Below are 21,820 nucleotides of genomic sequence, written 5' to 3'. Positions count from 1 at the left end.
TGGAATTGGAATTATTATATTCTTCTTGAAGTCTGAGGGTCTTTCGCCTGTCTCATACATCTTTCTCACGCGATGGTAGAGTTTCGTCAAGACTGGCGGTCCCAAGGCAGTCAGTAGTTCTAATGGAATGTTGTCTACTCCCGGAGCTTTGTTGCGACTCAGGTCTTTCAGTGCTCTGTCAAATTCTTCACGCAGTATCATATCTCCCATTTCATCTTCATCTACATCTTTTTCAATTTCCATAATATTGTCCTCAAGAACATCGCCCTTGTATAGACCCTCTATACACTCCTTCCACCTTTCTGCTTTCCCCTCTTTGCTTAGAACTGGGTTTCCATCTGAGCTCTTGATATTCATACAAGTGGCTCTCTTTTCTCCAAAGGCCCCTTTAATTTTCCTGTAGACAGTATCTATCTTACCCCTAGTGAGATAAGCCTCTACATCTTTACATTTGTCCTCTAGCTATCCCTGCTTAGCCATTTTGCACTACCTGTCGATCTCATTTTTGAGTCGTCTGTATTCCTTTTTGCCTCCTTCATTTACTGCATTTTTATATTTTCTCCTTTCATCAACTAAATTCAATATTTCTTCTGTTACCCAAGGATTTCTACTAGCCCTCGTCTTTTAACCTACTTGATCCTCTGCTGCCTTCACCACTTCATCCCTCAAAGCTACCCATTCTTCTTCTACTGTATTTCTTTCCCCCATTCTTGTCAATTGTTCCTGTGGTGTCACCGCCAGACACCACACTTGCTACGTGGTAGCCTTTAAATCGGCCGCGGTCCGGTAGTATACGTCGGACCCGCGTGTCGCCACTGTCAGTGATTGCAGACCGAGCGCCGCCACACGGCAGGTCTAGAGAGACTTCCTAGTACTCGCTCCAGTTGTACAGACGACTTTGCTAGCGATGCTACACTGACAATACGCTCTCATTTGCCGAGACGATTGTTAGCATAGCCTTCAGCTACGTCATTTGCTACGACCTAGCAAGGCGCCATTACCAGTTTATATTGAGATTGTAATTCATGTATAATCAAGAGCGATGTTCTCCAATTATGGATTAAAGTTAAGTATTCCAGAAACTATGTACTATTTTTGGCTACTATAATTACTTTACCTTGTTCCAGACCTCACGCCAGTCTGCGTGAGCTTAAACGCGTGCATTTCGGCCTCCTCTAGCAACACGGTGTTGGCTCTTCTGCCAACACATCAGTTCCCTTATGCTCTCCCTGAAACTCAGTACAACCTCTGGTTCTTTCAGTTTATCCAGGTCCCATCTCCTTAAATTCCCACGTTTTTGCAGTTTCTTCAGTTTTAATCTACAGTTCACAACCAATAGATTGTGGTCAGAGTCCACATCTGCCTCTGGAAATGTCTTACAATTTAAAACCTTGTTCCTAAACCTCTGTCTTACCATTATATAATCTATCTGAAACCTGTCAGTATCTCTAGGCTTCTTCCTTGTATACATCCTTCTTTTATGATTCTTGAACCAAGTGTTAGCTATGATTAGTTTGTGCTCTGTGCAAAATTCTACCAGGCGGCTTCCTCTTTCTTTCCTTACCCCCAATTCATATTCACCTACTACGTTTCCTTCTCTCCCTTTTCCTACTGACGAATTCCAGTCACCCATGACTATTAAATTTTCATCTCCCTTCACTATCTGAATAATTTCTTTTATTTCATCATACATTGCTTCAATTTATTCGTCATCTGCAGAGCTACTTGGCATATAAACTTGTACTACTGTGGCAGGCGTGGGCTTCGTATCTATCTTGGTCACAATAATGCGTTCACTATGCTGTTTGTAGTAGCTTACCCGCACTCCTATTTTTTATTCATTATTATACCTACTCCTGCATTACCCCTATTTGATTTTGTATTTATAACCCTGTACTCACCTGACCAGAAGTCTTTTTCCTCCTGCCACCGAACTTCACTAATTCCCACTATATCTAACTTTAACCTATCCATTTCCCTTTTTAAATTTTCTAACCTACCTGCTCGATTAAGTGATCTGACATTCCACGCTCCGATCCGTAGAACGCCAGTTTTCTTTCTCTTGATAACGACATCCTCTCGAGTAGTCCCCGTCCGGAGGTCCGAATGGGGGACTATTTTACCTCCGGAATATTTTACCCAAGAGGACGCCATCATCATGATTATATGTCCTAGAAATTTGACAGAGGATGTCCCAAAATTCGATCTTTCGATATTGGTAGTCACTCCGTATTCCTTGAATGTCGCAAATCGTCCACATAGCTGGTGACATGACGTTTCAAATTATCGCTTAGTATGCCGTCCAGCCCCCGAATGAATGCGGCAGACGAAATGTTCAAACCAAATGGTAGACGGCGAAACCGGTAAAATCTCCCAAATGCCAAAAAGGCTGTGTACTGTCTGCAATTTGGGTGGAGCTCAATTTGCCAGAAACTCGATTTTAGATCAACTGATGAGAAGATTGATATCCCATGGAACAGACAGATCGTTCCGGTCTGTCTGTTTCGGGTTCCATTATGGTATTAATTTGCCGCGAGCCCAAGACGAAACGAATACTACCATCTGCCTTCTCGACTTCTCTTAACGGGTTATCAAAGGCTGAAGCCGTAGGTTCTTTTATTCCTTCACTCAGCATTCGCGTAATTTCAGCTGCTACTTTCTGTCGATATGCCAAGGGGATTGGGTAGGATGGCACACGAAACTGATTGTGCGGACGTACACGGAATTCGTATTGGAAGTTCTTTAGTGATCCTGTTTTTGGAATGAAAACCTTCGCATGCTCTAATAGTAATTTATAAAGTTCGTTACGCTGGTCGGACCTTATATTCTTTATTGCTACCACTTTCTCTCCTATTTTCTCCTTTATTTCTCCTATTATTACGACTTCATTCTCATCCGTGTCCTCTGCCCTACCCGCAACGTCGACCTGTTCTTCATTTCTGTCTTTCTGACACGCATAGTTTATCCGTACACAGTTAGACGGTAGTTGAGCTGGGATCAGCTGGTCGTCGAACTTAATGTGGACGGGATTCTCTTTCCTCAAAACCACTTCACCCCGTCCTAGATCAACTATCGCTTCATGCTCATGTAGGAAGTTCCTGTTATCTTGTCGATCGCCAGATTTGGCACGATCCAGAAGTTAGACTCTATTTTGTGTCCTTGGCAGGAGAATTCCAGTCTGGTTTGTTGGGTGACTTCCGTACATTTACCCACTAATGCCCCTTTTATTTTGGTTTTCTTAACCGATAGGACAGGTCAGTCCATCTCCTGAGAACACCTCTTGTATGCTGCCTCAGATATTGCCGTAATGTAGCTTCCACTATCTATTATCGCATTTATACTCTTTTCAGCTATTGCTACTGTGATAAGAGGCTGCCGATCCTTCGAAGAGTTGTTTTATGTTCTTCGAGCAGGATTTCTGATAAATCTTCGTAATTTATCATCCGTAGTTGGCCAGGTCCGAGATTATGTGCGAAATTCCGGCGGCCTGTGTTCGCACTAGTCTGGCGTCAATCCCTTGTTAAGCTCCCCCTCCTCTGAAGTGCATTAGGATTTGCGGGTCTAGTTTCAATCTCCTGGCTCTACTGTTGTCCTTGGTTTCGCTCTCTCAAATTACGGTCGCTTTGCCGATCGTTATTCCTCCTGTCCCAGATTCCTTGTCTAGATTGACCCTGTTCCCTGACGTTCTGGTTTCCGTGTCTTTGGTTTCCATAACCTTGAATAGCGTAACCTTGATTTCCGTAACCCTGGTTTCCTAACTGGCCAGTGCGATTATGCGATCTGTTGTCGTCCTCCCTTGCTGGCCCGTGGTATTTGTTACTCTGCCCCTTCTTCCTGTTCTTTGCGTCTTGTTTATCAAAGACTACTTCGAGTTCACGAAACAGACTCTTGAATGCTTCTATGTCAGGTCCACATTTCCCGACAAGTGTCTGTTGGTACCTAATTGGCAATTTGGAAAAGCAAAATTTAATTATTTCTCCGTTGCTATATGGACTATCTAAAAATTGATTCTTCTTGAGTAAATCATCAAAAAATTTGGTTGCGCTCCTTTGCCCAGACGTTTCTAGTTCAAGACAAAATATTATTTCCTCTTTAATCCTGTCTTGTGTTTCCTTTGACCAGTAGATCCGCAGGAATGTACCAGCAAATTCCTGATAAGTCCGACACGTTGCTGCCACACCCCCCACATTTCCCGCGGTTTGGCCTTCGATGTGTCCACACATGAATTCTAATTTTGCCTGGGTTGGCCATGTTGACGGTAATGAATTTGTAAACGGCGTCACCCAGCTCTTGGGATGCATCGACCCTCCATTATCTTTGAACTTCTGGAATTCTAGTATCGACAGGAAGTGATTGTGATCAAAAACCTGTCCGATCCTCGCACTCGTGTTGTCACTCGTTTCCGATACCTGGACGTCTGCTGAGTGTCCTGATCTATCTTGCTGATAACTGTGATGTGCTACCTCTGTATCACAGTGGACGTGGCATTCAGAATTCACTCTCCTAAGTGGGCTGCAATTATTGGAGCTATTACTAGGTGTTTCTGCGTATGCACTGTTAGTTCCGCACTCTGTCAATGGGCTAGAGCACGGCGAGCTTTTCCTCGGAGACAAAATTCTGCGTACTCCATCACTGGTATCCGAACGCGCAGTGCTCGTGTGCCCGTTACCCTCTAGTTTTGCTATCCGACTCTCTACTTCTTCCATTCGTTTCGTGGTGTTCGTAACCATGATATTACCTTGAGTTTTTAAGAACGCTAGGGATTTTGAGTGGGCTTGTGTTGTACGTCGCAAGCGCCCTGTGAGTTTAGAAGTTGCTTCCGCGACTTTCATTGCTCCTATTGCTGCTGTTTTGGCCAGGCCTGCTACTTTTTGTGCAACCTTTGACAGTTGTTTTACTTCTCCACATTCATTCTTTATTGTTAGTAATTCCCCACAAATTTCCCCTATATGCGAAATTATTGCCTCAGTGTCCTTCTTACGCTGTTCGTCAGCTTCTTCCTTCTCCTTCTTACGCTGTTCGTCAGCTTCTTCTTTCTGCTTCTTACGCTGTTCGTCAGCTTCTTCCTTCTCCTTCTTACGCTGTTCGTCAGCTTCTTCCTTCTGCTTCTTACGCTGTTCGTCAGCTTCATCTTTCTCCTTCTTACGCTGTTCGTCAGCTTCTTCCTTCTCCTTCTTACGCTGTTTCTCAGCTTCTTCCTTCTCCTTCTTATGCTGTTTCTCATCTTCTCCCTTCTCCTTCTTACATTGTTTCTCAGCTTCTTCCTTCTTCTTCTTACGCTGTTTCTCATCTTCTTCCTTCTCCTTCTTACGTTGTTCGTCAGCTTCTTCTTTCATTGATCTTAGGAAGCTCAGTATTGGGTTAATGTAATCCTTTTGATCCTCGTCACACATGGGCGATGTAACTCTGGACACCTGGGTGCTAGAGGTCTGACGTGACCGAGCTGGCCTCTGTCTGCACTCGTTGGTTTGACTATAAACTTCTGCTACTGTCTCGACCTGTGTGCCTGTCTCTGTTTCATCCTCTACCTCACTATCATAATCACGATCGCGACGTTGTTCTAAGATCGCGTCCAAATCGCCTTCGTCATCAATGACCCTGTCGTCCTGTCCTGCTAAAAATGTGCCCGTCTCATCTCCAAACCTATCCCCGTCAGTAACTTGCCCCTTATCCATTATGCTATCCTCTTTTGTTTTAGCTTCGCTCGATAATAGTCGTGCCTTACTTCTCGTAATCATTCATGAAAAACAAATTTATCTAAAATGCACAATAAAAATAACCTACTCCCAATATTTTTACACATAGACATAAAATTTCAACAATGTCGTTCCAACGCTGTAATTACATGCACGATTTGTTGTGGTACAGAAACCGCACACAAACCCAACAAAGTGTGATGTGGTACGCACACCACATGAAAGAAACACAAAAAACAATGAACAAACAAAAAATATATACACTTAAAACAAAAACTGTAATCATGCGCCGCTACTTAAAAACTAATCGCGGAACTACAAGAAAAAGAACTTGGGTATTAATCATTAAAAAAGTAGACAAAAAAATTTGAATGTTCCTAGTGAGAATATTGTTTGCTTATCAGCGATTCACAGGAAAGACCCTGGCAGAGTCACCATTTAATGCGAGGTGCCGGGGCTAGCAGTGTATTTAACACTAAATTCTTCTAGAATCTTCGTATGGTAATGTTCTAAGCCCCCCTTTTCTAACTCCAACTTTTGCTGTTGCACATGGATTAAGAATAAACGCGAACTGACTGTAATCGACCCAGCAAGTGGAGTAGAAAAGAGTTTGGCACCTGCAATAATTTAATTTGATAGAAATTAATTTGATAAAGGAAAGTTTCATTAATGTGGTGAGAAATGAAAGGATTGCTCTACCGATCTACAGAATGAAAGTTCTGTCCAAAATAACAATTTGATTTATTATGACTAAACTCAAAATAATAAACAAAACACATGAAACATTTACAATATGTCAAGCTGGATACTCAAATAAATGCTGTGAAGGTGAAGTTGTCCATAAACTAGCTTGTGACATATATGACCAAGTGGTATGTGGAGCCAATTCCCTGCAACTCAAATCTTAAGAGAAACACCCAGCCAACCCAACATTCATTGCTGCTTCAGTAGGGAGAACTCAGACAATGAACACCCAAAACAGACCAAAGTTAGAAAAGACAAACAGGCGCGCTCTGCTGAGCTCTGATTATCACAGAGCAATATTCCCTAATCTGCCGGTGCTGCAGACATACATTAACAAGCTGTCTTCTTAACTGCAAGGACACGATCTGGCATACCGATCTGGCATAATGTCGCGAGTATAGCCCAAAACAAATTATCTTGGTCTGGTTGTTCCAGGCTAAAGACTTCCTAGTAATACAAATGCGCCTCTGAGGGAGACGTAGAAGGCTCGCCATACAATCACTGATGGTACAGTGAGCGATTTTAACAAGCGAAGTCACACAGTAACTCCAATACAGTCAACTTAAGCCAAAACTGCTCAAGACGGACAACATAGGCCGCTTGTACGCAGAACGCTTAATTGCCAACTGTACTCGGTAAGTTACGTTGAAGTCGAAACTACAGCAACTTCATCAAACAGTTACAATTAAATGAAAGTATATTAGACAGCCAATGGAAGGCAGGCTGTCCAGAGCAGCGAGAGCTCAGTCTTATAACTTACTCCAACCGAAAGACAAGAGCCGACCCTCTCAAGAGCACCTGTACAAGCCAAGCACAGAACATTCACACCCCCACGACAGTGGCCGTGGTTAAACGTTCCAACCAACAACTCGAAAACCGGTGGAGAATTCCACTCTATTGCTGAAGCACTACTATTTCAACAATGGAGTTACTTGGCGCCAATTCCTGCGCCGATTTTGCGACGTCACGGAGCTATCCCCTAAGCAAGCCAATCACAGTTATGATTTTGCAGAAACCGCGGGAATTTGCCCTCCAAGACTGCCTGGGAACCCAAGTCATTCCCACGCCTCGCTGGTAGCCCGTCAGAAAGTGTTTTCACTAAGCTTCTGCGAAGTAATGGAATCTCTAGCCTCAGCCGCTCCTTCAGGCCCCTGTGGGCGTGTCGCCCCCGCTCTTATGACAATGTTGGCGTCTGGACAGCATCCACTAGACTCCCTCACACCCATCGGCATAATGCTTTCAGGATCGGCAGAACCCGCCTGTCACCGGACCACCCGGGTGACGAGTGACGCTGTGTGGGAAGTCCGCGTGTGAAGGAATAGCAACTTTTCACCTCACTCAATCAGAGAGGAAAATATTCATATCTTTTGAGTTCTCAATACTAGCCTTGTAATGACCATACTCGGCTATGCTTCCCCAAATCGAATTACTCAGAGTAAGAAATATGAGAGGGGACTCATGCCACCTCTCAATATATATATATATATATATATATATATATATATATATATATATATATATAAACGCAACACTGCGCTGCTGGAAGTCTCGTCTCGTCGTATAGAAACAGTGAGGAGTGTATATAAACAGTAAGAGGCGTTCGTAGTCGGTGACAAAAACATTAGGTAATGTTTCAGCAGCAAAGTATGGCCGCATTGTCTCATCTATAGCACCTTACATACACAAAACAGAGCGTGCATTTTAGCTCGACAATAGAACATTGAAACGTGTGCGACGATGTCTCCGTCGATAATTTGACTGCATCTGTTTTGGGCTGGACAGGCGGCAAGAATCCCATTGGGCCTTGTTCTATTAATCGGAATCTACAAAGTCCTCAGACAGTTAGTCCGCAGCCCTTCTCAGCGGACACCGCCTTAATGTAGCACTGTCCGTGGGTGCGAGGAGGTTTGCGTGCTCCGGATCCGGAGGGCTATGCCGGCGGTAGCGTAGCTAGCAGCAGGGTCACCCAAGCCGGACAGATCAAAGAGGGAGGAGTCAAACAAAGTGTGTCCCACAACGACCTATCGATATCCTCTATCCTATCCTATCCTATCCTAAGCCTGTCCTTTTTCCTTATCATTCTCAATCAAAAGTGCAACGTGAAAAGGTCAACGGATTGAGGGGCGGAAGAAGATGGTAAGTCATTTCAAAAGAAGATTTGCCGTATCCAAACGGTCATCAAGGCGGATGAACATTCTCACAACAGAGTCGCGTCTGTACTGCAGTGGAGCTGTCAAAAAATGCGTCTGATCCGAGTGGGGCACCCAGATTACATCCTCTGGGGCTAACCAACTTAGTTTTAACCACGATACTGCAAATGCGGAAGCCAAAGTCAAAACTTCGGCTTGTGAAACAGTCATGAAGCATGTGATAATTACAAATATACCCCAGGGGGCTAATCCCTCGTTGACCGAGTTCAACACAAGCAGGCTATCGGATTCCAGGGAGCCTGCATCATATGCGAAACAATATTGCGAACCTACCAGTTTCTCAAAATCCAATCTAAATCACGGACTCAATATCATACCGAAACAGACTTACAAAAACCGGAACCATAGACATACAATGACGAAGGTGGACAAGCTAAAGCAAGTTCTTGACAATATGAGAGAACTTGGGATTGACATACTGGCACTACAGGAAACAGAGACGAAAGCACGATGGAATCGGATGGATATGTAATTCTGAAAGGGAAACCCGGCGTTGGGTACCCAAAGCAACCTTTTATGTTTGGCACAGCCTTTGTAGCAGATCGTAGATACCTGGATAGTATCACTCAGTGGAACGCCATAAACGAGAGGCTGTCATATCTGACAGTGAAAACAGAAAGCAAAACCTCTACAATAGTAAATGCACATGCACCAACAAATAATAAGGAAAAAAAGACAAAGCAGGAACTGAACATTTATGGTCCACTTTGGATAAGGTAGTGACAGATCTGGACAAAAGAGGTGTCACTATTTTGCTAGGAGATTTTAATGCGCAAGTAGGCACGGAAAGGAAGTTTAGAGGACCTGTGGAAGATTATCCAGCCCACAAGAGACCAAACAAGAATGGTGGGAGGTTAGTCGAGCTGTGTAGGAGACACAAGATGAGAATAACGATCACCCATTACAAAGCTAAGGCAAGCAAGAAAACAACGTGGGTCAGCCCTGGAAACAGGAGTGGGGAGAAACTGGTGGACCATGTAGCAATCCGTGACAAGAATCACAGACAGATTATGAACACGAAAGTGAGGGAAAATAGCGGTATGGAATCAGATCACTACCTTGTCGAAATAAAATACAGGTAGATACCCAACAGTGTAAGGAAACGTAGGACCATAAACACCTACAGAATCGATCTAGATCTTCTGAAAAAACAAGGAGCAGAGTATGCAAAGAGATTGGTACTTCAGAGTGATTGGAGGAGAGTCAGTGCAACTGGCCACTAACAACAAGAAAAGGAAGTATGAGTGGTGGACGGACGAATGTGAGAATGCAGTCGAGACCAGGAGGAAAGCATGGATAAATGGCAACCCTGTAAAAAGCAAGAAGATTGGTCGAAATTCCAGAATGCAAGAAAAATCGCTTGCAAAACGATCAGAAATGCCAAGAGAAGTAGATCGAATGAAAAACTTGGAGAAGCAAACACATCCTTGAAGAAACACAAATCACCTATCTTTTTCAGAGAAATGAAGAGCAGAATTAAAGGCTTCGAGGCAAAAGAACCCTTCGCAATAGGACAAGATGGTACAATAAAAATTGGTGAGAAAGAGGTGTGCGAGGAAATGGCTAGGTATTTTAGGGATTTGCTGAATGCAGAAGCACCGACAGTAAAGTGGACACGCTTACAGTCTAGGGAGGAAAGTCAGGATAGTATAGACAATGCACCCACCAGAGCAGAAGAAGAAGAGGCAATTGAAAACCTCAAAAACAACAAGGCATCAGGCAATTATGGTATTATGTATGTACAATATAATAATGGATATCTGGAGAAATAAGAAGATACGCATAGACTGGAAAGAACCCAATATAAAACCACTACATAAGAAATGGAACACGAAAGTACTGGATAACTACAAGCGCATCTCTCTCTTAAACATAGAGTACAAGGTTCTGTCGAGAATCTTGCTGAATAGAGTTGAAGAACAACTGGGGTCTACAATAGGAGAGTACCAGTGTGGCCTTAAAAAAATGGAAGGACTGTACAGAACAGACATTTGGAATAAAAAGGATAATAGAACACAGACACAGGAAAGGAAAAAAGACAATAGTGACATTTGTGGACTTCCAAAAGGCCTACGATTCAGTTGACAAAAGTACTATGTTTGATGTGTTAGAAGATAGAGGACTGGAAGCTCCAACACATGCAATAATAAAGGAAACGTTAGGGGACACTACTGCCAGGATCAGGCATCGCAGTGCGCTGTCAGACAGCTTCGAAACAAAAACAGGAGTTCTACAAGGGGATGGACTGTCAGCAATTTTATTTAACCTGGTTTTGGACGAAGTAGTGAGACAGTGGAGTAACATGAAGATCAAAGGTGGGCAAATAGGGTACAAGGTCAAACATAATGCAACAGTGGACTGCCTGGCATTCGCAGATGACACGGCACTCTTAAATGAGACAGAAAAAGAGGGAAAGACAGCACTAAAATCTAGCCGAAACAGCACAGAGGGTCGGACTGAAGATTGCATACAAGAAGACGAAGACATTGGACACTGAGTTTGATTGGAAGATTGATGGCCAAGTGGTTGAGAAAGTCAACAGTTTTCGCTACTTGGGGGAGGAGATAACTGGCGGCATACGGAGCAACAGTAGAGCAGTAGCCAGGGCACAGCTTTTGCAAGAGCTTCGGTATGCGGTGAAAGCAACATATGGCAAGAAAAATCTGTCGCGGATGCCAAACTGCGACGTTACACCGCAACTGTAAGAAATGCTGCTCTGTGTGCGTCAGAAACGATCACACTCGGTAAGAGAGATTGTATATAGCTGGAGAAGGAGGAGCGGAAAATTCTGAGAGCCACATGGGGCACCAAAAAACATGGGGATATATGGATACACAGAACACGACAGGAACTGTATGAAAATATTGAACCCATATCGAGCGAGATACGGAAGAGGAGGTCACAAATTTGTTGTTCACATCTTGAGGATCGATGAGGAGAGGTTGACTAAGAAGATATGGAATGCAACATGTCATACGGGAAACAACTGGGTGAAGGAAGTCAGAGATGACTGGAAGGCTGTAGGAATAACAGAAAGGAATCTGCAGGCAATAGTACACAACAGGGAGAAATATAAAGGGTTGGTGAATGGTCACAGTTGGCCGGACGCCAAAATAAAAGTTGTCTTAACAGAAGAAGAAAGAAACAGAAGAAGTGAAAGAAATAAGAGGTATTGGGAAGAAAGAAGACTCGCAAAACAAGACACACGTGATCCTGAAGGGTACTAACGAAGCAGTAGAAAAAGAAGAAAAAGAAGAAGAAGGAGAAGTTAGTCCGCAGCTCGTAGTCTAGAGGCGAGCGTTGCTGCCTCTGGATCACGGGGTGCCGGGTTGGATTCCCGGCCGGGTTGAGGATTTTCTCTGTCTGGGGACTGGGTGTTTGTGTTGTCCTCATCATTTCATCAAAAATGGTTCAAATGGCTCTGAGCACTATGGGACTTAACATCTTAAGTCATCAGTCCCCTAGAACTTAGAACTACTTAAACCTAACTAACCTAAGGACATCACACACATCCATGCCCGAGGCAGGATTCGAACCTGCGACCGTAGCGGTCACACGGTTCCAGACTGAAGCGCCTAGAACCGCACGGTCACACCGGCCGGCTCGTTCATCATTACCATCATCCGTGACAGTGGCTAGATTGGATTGGGTAAAAAAACTGGACTGTGTTAAAATTGGGACTTTGTACGGGGGCTAATGACCGCACAGTTGTGCGCCCCACAAACCAAACATCATCGTCATCATCCCCAGACAGTCAGGGCTAAACCTAATGTCACCTTTCCATCAACCATGTCCGTGTTACACGGCACCGCGGTGACATTGTGTCAGTCTGCACTACTGAGCACATAGTGGACAAACGCTAAGTTTGATCGTTTTGGGGTACCATGAGACAGGCATGCGATCTTAACTCCCAGGTATTGAGAGCAAGCTTAACAGAAAACGTTATGTCAGGGAGGTTTAGAGTCCGAGATATTACACGTTTTCAGGCAGCTCCTCAAGACAGCAGGACGATGAACTGCTAATTACGGCTAGGCATCTTCGAAGAACTTCGGCTACCAAGGTTTTTTGGTTTCTAGTTTCACCTGATACGTGTCTCAAGGAAATTTCTGGAATGTTGTTGCTTGCATCCTGTTCGTAACGGTCGTGTACATCATAATGCTGACGTTTCGTGAATCAACGCAGCTTATGAGTGGGGATTACCCAGAATGATATCTATGTTCAATTAAGTTCCACATCACGACGTTTAGAAATTCTGGCTGCAGCACGTGACATGTTGTCTTCAAAGCACATTGTTTTCTTTGACGGTAGGGAGAACTATCTTTTTCCATAAGTGATGTACGGATCTATAGGGAGTGGCGTAGTAGTGCAACTGTTTCCACTAGGTCTTACTGTCTCACTGAAATGAACGTTAGATGGTTTAGTATATGAAATTTTTTGAAGCTTCCATGTTTCTGCCGTTCCCCAAGCATTGTTCCTGGGGGGCATCATTTTATATGGGCAGTACTATTGGACACGTTTTGCGTAGCGATGAGGAAAGCACTTCAGCTTTCTGAAAGCGTTGAATATACAACATCACTTACAATTGTGATAAAGTCTGTACAGCTCAGTCTGGCAGAGTAATATTCACCTTCTTGAAGGAGATTTGGACAATGAAGTCTATACAGTTTGCAGACAACTTGCTTCGAGGATGTCACATTTACAAGGTGCAACATGACGCCTTACACAACGTCCACAAAGGGAGGAAGATGATCCATCTGGAAGTAATGGAAATTAAAAAACATATTGCTATTTGCCCAGACTTGTTACTAGTAATAATAATAATGAGCGTATGGCATTAGTGGTTCGGCCGCCGCTCCACAAGTTCTTTAACGCTACTTCGGTGCCTTGTGGGTGAATGAGGATGAGAGACACACAACACGCAGTCATCTCGAGGCAGAGAAAATCCCTGACCCCGCCGGGAATCGAACCCGAGACCTTGTGCACGCGAAGCGAGAATGCTACCGCAAGACCACGAGCCGCGGACGAGTGGTTACTGAATGATCAGAAAAGGCTCCCTTATTCCCTTACTCACCACTCCTAACCTGTATTTTACTTTATTTCCCTTACTGTATTTTCATGTGCCTTATAATATTACTTTATACAATCACATTTGTTTCACTTATCAGTTTATTCTCATGGTGAACATTATTCGTAACATTATCAATGTTGAAGACAATATTATCTTGTTCAGTCATGGCGTTGAAACACGTTACCATAGATTACTAATTCTTTTTTAATTTAATTTTCTTCTCTGCACTGTTGTTGTGATTTCTCATTTAGTTAATTAACACGATGTATCATATACACTCCTGGAAATGGAAAAAAGAACACATTGACACCGGTGTGTCAGACCCACCATACTTGCTCCGGACACTGTGAGAGGGCTGTACAAGCAATGATCACACGCACGGCACAGCGGACACACCAGGAACCGCGGTGTTGGCCGTCGAATGGCGCTAGCTGCGCAGCATTTGTCCACCGCCACCGTCAGTGTCAGCCAGTTTGCCGTGGCATACGGAGCTCCATCGCAGTCTTTAACACTGGTAGCATGTCGCGACAGCGTGGACGTGAGCCGTATGTGCAGTTGACGGACTTTGAGCGAGGGCGTATAGTGGGCATGCGGGAGGCCGGGTGGACGTACCGCCGAATTGCTCAACACGTGGGGCGTGAGGTCTCCACAGTACATCGATGTTGTCGCCAGTGGTCGGCGGAAGGTGCACGTGCCCGTCGACCTGGGACCGGACCGCAGCGACGCACGGATGCACGCCAAGACCGTAGGGGACCGCACCGCCACTTCCCAGCAAATTAGGGACACTGTTGCTCCTGGGGTATCGGCGAGGACCATTCGCAACCGTCTCCATGAAGCTGGGCTACGGTCCCGCACACCGTTAGGCCGTCTTCCGCTCACGCCCCAACATCGTGCAGCCCGCCTCCAGTGGTGTCGCGACAGGCGTGAATGGAGGGACGAATGGAGACGTGTCGTCTTCAGCGATGAGAGTCGCTTCTGCCTTGGTGCCAATGATGGTCGTATGCGTGTTTGGCGCCGTGCAGGTGAGCGCCACAATCAGGACTGCATACGACCGAGGCACACAGGGCCAACACCCGGCATCATGGTGTGGGGAGCGATCTCCTACACTGGCCGTACACCGCTGGTGATCGTCGAGGGGACACTGAATAGTGCACGGTACATCCAAACCGTCATCGAACCCATCGTTCTACCATTCCTAGACCGGCAAGGGAACTTGCTGTTCCAACAGGACAATGCACGTCCGCATGTATCCCGTGCCACCCAACGTGCTTTAGAAGATGTAAGTCAACTACCCTGGCCAGCAAGATCTCCGGATCTGTCCCCCATTGAGCATGTTTGGGACTGGATGAAGCGTCGTCTCACGCGGTCTGCACGTCCAGCACGAACGCTGGTCCAACTGAGGCGCCAGGTGGAAATGGCATGGCAAGCCGTTCCACAGGACTACATCCAGCATCTCTACGGTCGTCTCCATGGGAGAATAGCAGCCTGCATTGCTGCGAAAGGTGGATATACACTGTACTAGTGCCGACATTGTGCATGCTCTGTTGCCTGTGTCTATGTGCCTGTGGTTCTGTCAGTGTGATCATGTGATGTATCTGACCCCAGGAATGTGTCAATAAAGTTTCCTCTTCCTGGGACAATGAATTCACGGTGTTCTTATTTCAGTTTCCAGGAGTGTATTTTATGAAGGGTAGATAGTTTTTACTTCACGTTTTTAACGAAATAATTCTTCTCCATTTAGCGTTAAATCGAAAGTTAATAACCATAATATCCTTAAGCCAGTTGACTTATTCAATGCACCTGGTTTTAAATCTTAGATCTCGCAGAATTCACTGCCACAGATATTTATCTGCATACCCTATGACGGCATAACACCCGAAAATCGATTAGTTAAATGATATATGTGGCAGAGTGTTACGCGGGTGCTGTATGTCTTTGATTTATGATGAATAAAATATTCTCCTACGAACCAAGGAAAGAGTCACTTAGCCCGAGATTGTATTAATATAAACTGATGAAATCCAACATCGCAGGACATCAACCAGTGTGGTGTCTATTGCAAACTTTTTAAGTCGGGTGTGTATTCCTGAGGGACCGAAACTCCTGCCTAGCATCTCTTAACGAACTGGAAACGTGTTTTTGATGTAGGTGGTATAAAATCCTAGTAGCCACCAGTGTGTAGCAGATGTGAAATGTTTAGGTGCTTCATGTGCTCCTACGCCGCACAAGGCCGATGTTCAGATATTTCATCCAACTTCTCTTGGCTAATACGGTGTCGCTGCAGAGAACTTCACACACTTTCTCCCCGACATATTTCGCTTGCCTCATTAGAGTAATTCGAGATTACGACCATTGTTCATAGTTACGACGTTTAAGGCGCGGGGGTTTCGTCCAGTTAAACTAAATTGAAATGCTTTTCGCCGCCTGCTGTTGATTGTCGCTGCGACTCGTTCTCGACAATATCTTTGCCGGAGTTTTAATCTCATTGGGGGCGGCAGTAGCGACCGTCTTTGGGAACCTAAGGAGGAATGAGTGGGGAGGAGGAGGGGAGGGGAAGCCTTCGGAGGAGATTTGGGCGAATAATGCTCGGGGACAAGAGGCTGCGCGTTTCCTTTTATAACTGTTTATGCAAATAATCCCGCCGGCCTCGCAACTTTGCCCGTGGACGCCGGGCCGCGCTTGTCGGCCGTATAACTCAGAACGACTCTTTAAACTGCAGCTGGTCGGTGCCGCGAAGCAGTCGTGCCGCTTAAAGTTTGTGTTATTTCCATATTCCAGGCGGGGCTCCGGGCCGCGCACTGCCTGCTGCGTTTTATTGAGGCCGTATGATTTACACGGAGCTAGCGTGTCGGGGCGCCCGCCGAGATTGGGAGGTGCAGTGCGCTGGAAGCGGGGGCGTGAGTTATACGGCGGCGGAGCGGGGCGGGGGGCGGTGGCGGCGCTATCTGCCGTGCGTCTGCCGCCTACGCACCGCCGCCACGCCCTGCCACTCGCTGGGGCGTCGACGCGATCGCGTGCAGCGCCGGCGAGGTGCGTACCGTAAATACCGGACCTGTGTGCCGGGCCTGCGCGGTTGCGCCGTTCGCCAGAGCGTGGGACAGCGAAATGCGCGTCCGCAGGAAGACCGCAGCTGACAAGAGGTGCTCGCGCTGTAAACGGCACGAGGCGCACCGGCTGGCGTGTATGTCGAACGTGTATTGTAGAACAGGGTCGTGACCTGCAGACCGCAGAACGACCCGCGGAACCATTTCTAGCGACCCAGAGTCACTGTTGTACCTGTCGTGCTTTAAGGATGTTAATGATAACAATTTTTGCGCTTTTCATACAAGAAAACGTCATTCCAAAGCAACCATTTCAAAATAGGAGCCATACGGTGAGTTTAGCACTGAAAGTCCTGAGTCGAAACAAGGCCCCGGGAGTAGACAACATTCCATTACAACTACTGACAGCCTTGGGAGAGCCAGTCCTGACAAAACTCTAGCATCTGGTGAGCAAGATGTACGAGACAGGCGAAATACCCTCAGACTTCAAGGAGAATATAATAATTCCAATCCCAAAGAAAGCAGGTGTTGACAGATGTGAATATTACCGAACAATCAGTTTAATAAGTCACGGCTGCAAAATACTAACACGAATTCTTTACAGACGAATGGAAAAACTGGTAGAAGCGGACCTCGGGGAAGATCAGTTTGGATTCCGTACAAATGTTGGAACACGTGAGGCAATACTGACCCTACGACTTATCTTAGAAGCTAGATTAAGGAAAGGCAAACCTACATTTCTAGCATTTGTAGACTTAGAGAAAGCTTTTGACAATGTTGACTGGAATACTCTCTCTCATATTCTGAAGGTGGCAGGGGTAAAATACAGGGAGCGAAAGGCTATTTACAATTTGTACAGAAACCAGATGGCAGTTATAAGAGAGGGACACGAAAGGGAAGCAGTGGTTGGGAAGGAAGTGAGACAGGGTTGTAGCCTCTCCCTGATGTTATTCAATCTGTATATTGAGCAACCAGTGAAGAAAACAAAAGAAATATTTGTAATAGGTATTAAAATCCATGGAGAAGAAATAAAAACTTTGAGGTTCGCCGATGACATTGTAATTCTGTCAGAGACAGCAAAGGACTTGGAAGAGCAATTGAACGCAATGGATAGTGTCTTGAAAAGAGGATATAAGATGGACATCAAGAAAACCAAAAAGAGGATAATGGAATGTAGTCGAGTTGCCTCGGGTGATGCTGAGGGAGTTAGATTAGGAAATAGACACTTAAAGTAGTAAAGGAGTTTTGCTATTTGGGGAGCAAAATAACTGATGATGATCCATGCAGAGAGGATATAAAATGTAGACTGGCAGTGGCAGGGAAAGCGTTTCTGAAGAAGAGAAATTTGTTAACATCGAGTATAGATTTAAGTGTCTGGAAGTCGTTTCTGAAAGTATTTGCATGGAGTGTAGCCATGTATGGAAGTGAAACATGGACGCCGGCCGCGGTGGTCTCGCGGTTCTAGGCGCTCAGTCCGGAACCGCGCGACTACTACGGTCGCAGGTTCGAATCCTGCCTCGGGCATGGATGTGTGTTATGTCCTTAGGTTAGTTAGGTTTAAGTAGTTCTAAGTTCTGTGGGACTGATGACCACAGATGTTAAGTCCCATAGTACTCAGAGCCATTTGAACCATTTGAAACATGGACGATAAATAGTTTGGACAAGAAGAGAATAGAAGCTTTCAAAATGTGGTGCTACAGAAGAATACTGAAGATTATATGGGTACATCACATAACTAATGAGGAGGTATTGAATAGGATTCGGGAGAAGAGAAGTTTGTGGCACAACGTGACTAGGAGAAGGGATCGGTTGGTAGAACATGTTCTGAGGCATCAAGCGATCACGAATTTAGTATTGTAGGGCAGCGTGGAGCGTAAAAATCATAGATGGAGACCAAGAGATGAATACACTAAGCAGATTCAGAGCGATGCAGGTTGCAGTAGGTACTGAGAGATGAAGCTTGCACAGGATAGAGTAGCAAGGAGAGCTGCATCAAACCAGTCTCAGGACTGAAGACCACAACAACAGCAACAACGGTGAGTTTGGGTGTTTATGATTACGATGCCTATCGTAATGCAGCCTGGCAACATTTGTTCTGTCGTCGCCCTTTAAAGTGAAGAAGAATTACAGGATGTGTCGAAGGGAATGAACAATGTAATGAGTACAGAATATGAACTGAGAGAAAACTGAAGAAAGGCAAAAGTAATAACAAGCAACATAAATGAGAACAGCGAGAAACTTGTTCCAACAAATTTCGGCCTTGCAGTTGGTCGTCCTTCAATTCATCGCACGATATCCCGATTGTGCGCCTGCCAGTCATCTTCAGATGAGCCATCCAAGACGTGTTCTTTTCGGCCATATTTAGCGTGTGCTGCGATTATTCCGCGCATGCGACAAAATTCAAGTTGACACAAATTTGTTCTTATCGAACACGACAGAGTGCGCGCCGAGACGCAGAGGACAGACAGTTGAGTTCCACAGTTTCATCGGCGAGGGCGTTGCCTCCGTGAAGTGTGGTCCGTCTGTCAAATTAATCTTGGTGCATGCGCGGAATACCCGCAGAGCTCTGTAGATGGTGGAAAGGAGCAAGTCTTCGTCAATCTTCGATTGTTCACTTGAAGATGACTGGAAGGTGTCCAGTCGAAATATCGTGGGACGAATTAAAGGATGACCAGCTTGAAGACAGAAATTTGTTTGAACATTCAATTGGCCGGGAAAATTTTAAAATTCACACCGAGAAACTTAACAACACAGTTGGGGAACACGAAGTAGACGAGATTAAGGAATTCTGCTACCTAGGCAGCAAAAAAACGCATCATAAATGCAGCAAGTAGTCATAAAAAGCAGAGTAACATTGGAAAATAGATCGTTCCTGAACGATAGAAGTCTGCTTCTAGCAAACATAGGCCTTAATTCGAGGAAGAAATTTCTGAGAATGTATGTTTGAAGAATGGCCTGTGGCAAAACTGTAACAGAAGATGATCCAAGCATTTGAGATCCCGTGCTACATAAGAATGTTGAAAATTAAGTGGTCTTATAAGCTAAGGAATGAGTACGTTCCACGCAGAATCGGTGAGAAAAGGAATATGTAGTGAACACTGATTTGTAGACGGGACAGGATGATAGAACATCTGCTAAGGCATCAAGGATTAACTTCTATAACCCCATAGGCAGCTGTAGACGGAAAAAACTGTAGAGGAAGACAGAGTTTCGAATAGATCCAGCAAGTAACTGACGTCGTAGGATGCAGTTGCCACTATGAGATGAAAAGGTCCTCTGGGAGAGGAATTCGTGGCGGGGTGCATAAAACCGTTAAAAAAACTGTCGACTCAAAGATTGATTTAAGTGGGACAGTAGGACTCATTTCGGCAAGACGCCTACGTCTCTTAAAGATTCACCGTGATATTCTCGCGGTAAATGGAGCAGATGCAATTTCGTGCCCACCAGTAGTGAAATGGTACGAACAATTTGATCAAGGCCGCACAGACGTCGGTGACGTTTAAAGCGAAATCCACGTCTTTCACCATGAGATTTCTATCTTTTCAGCAGGCTGAAAGAATATCTGCAACAACCAGATTTTCAGTCGAAGAGGACCTTCACTCAGAGGTTCTCTAACGTCCTCCTGACCGAGGAGCGGACGTCTGTCGTCGAGGAACTGAACGACTGGCAGAACATTCCCACCGTTGCAGGCAGAGTCTTTATGTTGCTAAGCAGTGTCAGGTGTGTCACTTTGAGGTGTGGAGCAGCATTCGATGAAAGCTACTTGGCTTGGCATTATAATGTCTAAGTTGGCTTTGAAGTCTCCTGTTACTATCGCGAAATATGGGGGAGAGTGCCATGGACATGATAAACTAGTTGGGACGGCAATGACTAAACCAATTGCGGTTCCTTTATTGCAGCTACATCTTTTGACGAAATTTCAATCACTAGCTTTGTCCTCCGACAGCCAAAGTAGTTTGTGGGCTTCCACCTCCACAGGCAGACTGACTATCGTGAACATATAACGAAAAACTTTGACATTCATTTTTCCCACTTGCTACTCGAGAGCCGAGCGGTCGTTAAACATCCTGTAAGTGGTTCAGTGAGCTCTCTGTCAAATATTGTAGTGTGAACTGCAAGGAATTCATGTAAATTTGTAAACGCACTCAACTTTTAAACATATTATTTCAATTGCGTACTGTACGTTAGGATGACGAATAAAATTTTGTTTCACTAGTTTAAGCACTTAAAGAGGCTGTACGCTTTCATTTTTGCATAATTTTGCCCAACACAATAAAAATTAAATGTAAACGTAGGCTTCCGCGGCCGTTGTCACGGTCAACAAAATTCTTCTGGGTTTGAGGCCGTATTGTCATCTGTAAAATTCCGACCTTTCGGCGACTGTTGCAAGGCACCTTCCTCGGGGTGTATTACTAACTGCCTCAAACCCAGAAGAATTTTATTGACTATAATAAAAATTACTCAAGACACAAAACCTACTAAGCACAGATGAATGTTAACAACACTAGTTACATCTCGAGAAAAGTACTGCTTAGGCAAACAATATATTTCAGTGTTGTCTGGTGTTCTGTATCCCTCCCCAGAAACAAAATTTTTAAAGTGGTAAGGCGGCTATGCCATGATTTGTAGAGACTGTGATGTAGCGAAGGCAAATACTGACTCCACCCGATCCCATGTCGTTCCCAGGCGGTTACCTCTAGGCTGTTTAGGCACTGGTCGGATGGATAAGCATCCACCTCATTCACGGTTTACACAAACTGGAAGGGTATGAGGAAACAATTTCAAATAACACATTCCGTCCTAGATTTTCTACTTTTTGAACACTAACTGACAGACTGATTTCAACAGTTACTGCCTGCAGAGTTGACTATCGATTGTCCTGTAAAGGCAAAACACGCACACAACATTTACATCCAAAAATACACGTTGTACGTTATTAGAGTATGTGTCAACGTCGTTTTCATCCATGCTGTAAGCCGTGTTCTTCAGTTGCTCTCCCTAGTGTCGTCCTGAAAGCAACGTTTGAAAATTTAAAGCCGTGTTCAAACAAACCTCACGTCG

The sequence above is a fragment of the Schistocerca piceifrons genome, chromosome 4 (assembly GCF_021461385.2).
Source record: "Schistocerca piceifrons isolate TAMUIC-IGC-003096 chromosome 4, iqSchPice1.1, whole genome shotgun sequence".
Classification (NCBI taxonomy): Eukaryota; Metazoa; Arthropoda; class Insecta; order Orthoptera; family Acrididae; genus Schistocerca; species Schistocerca piceifrons.
Note: the sequence above shows the minus strand (reverse complement) of the source record.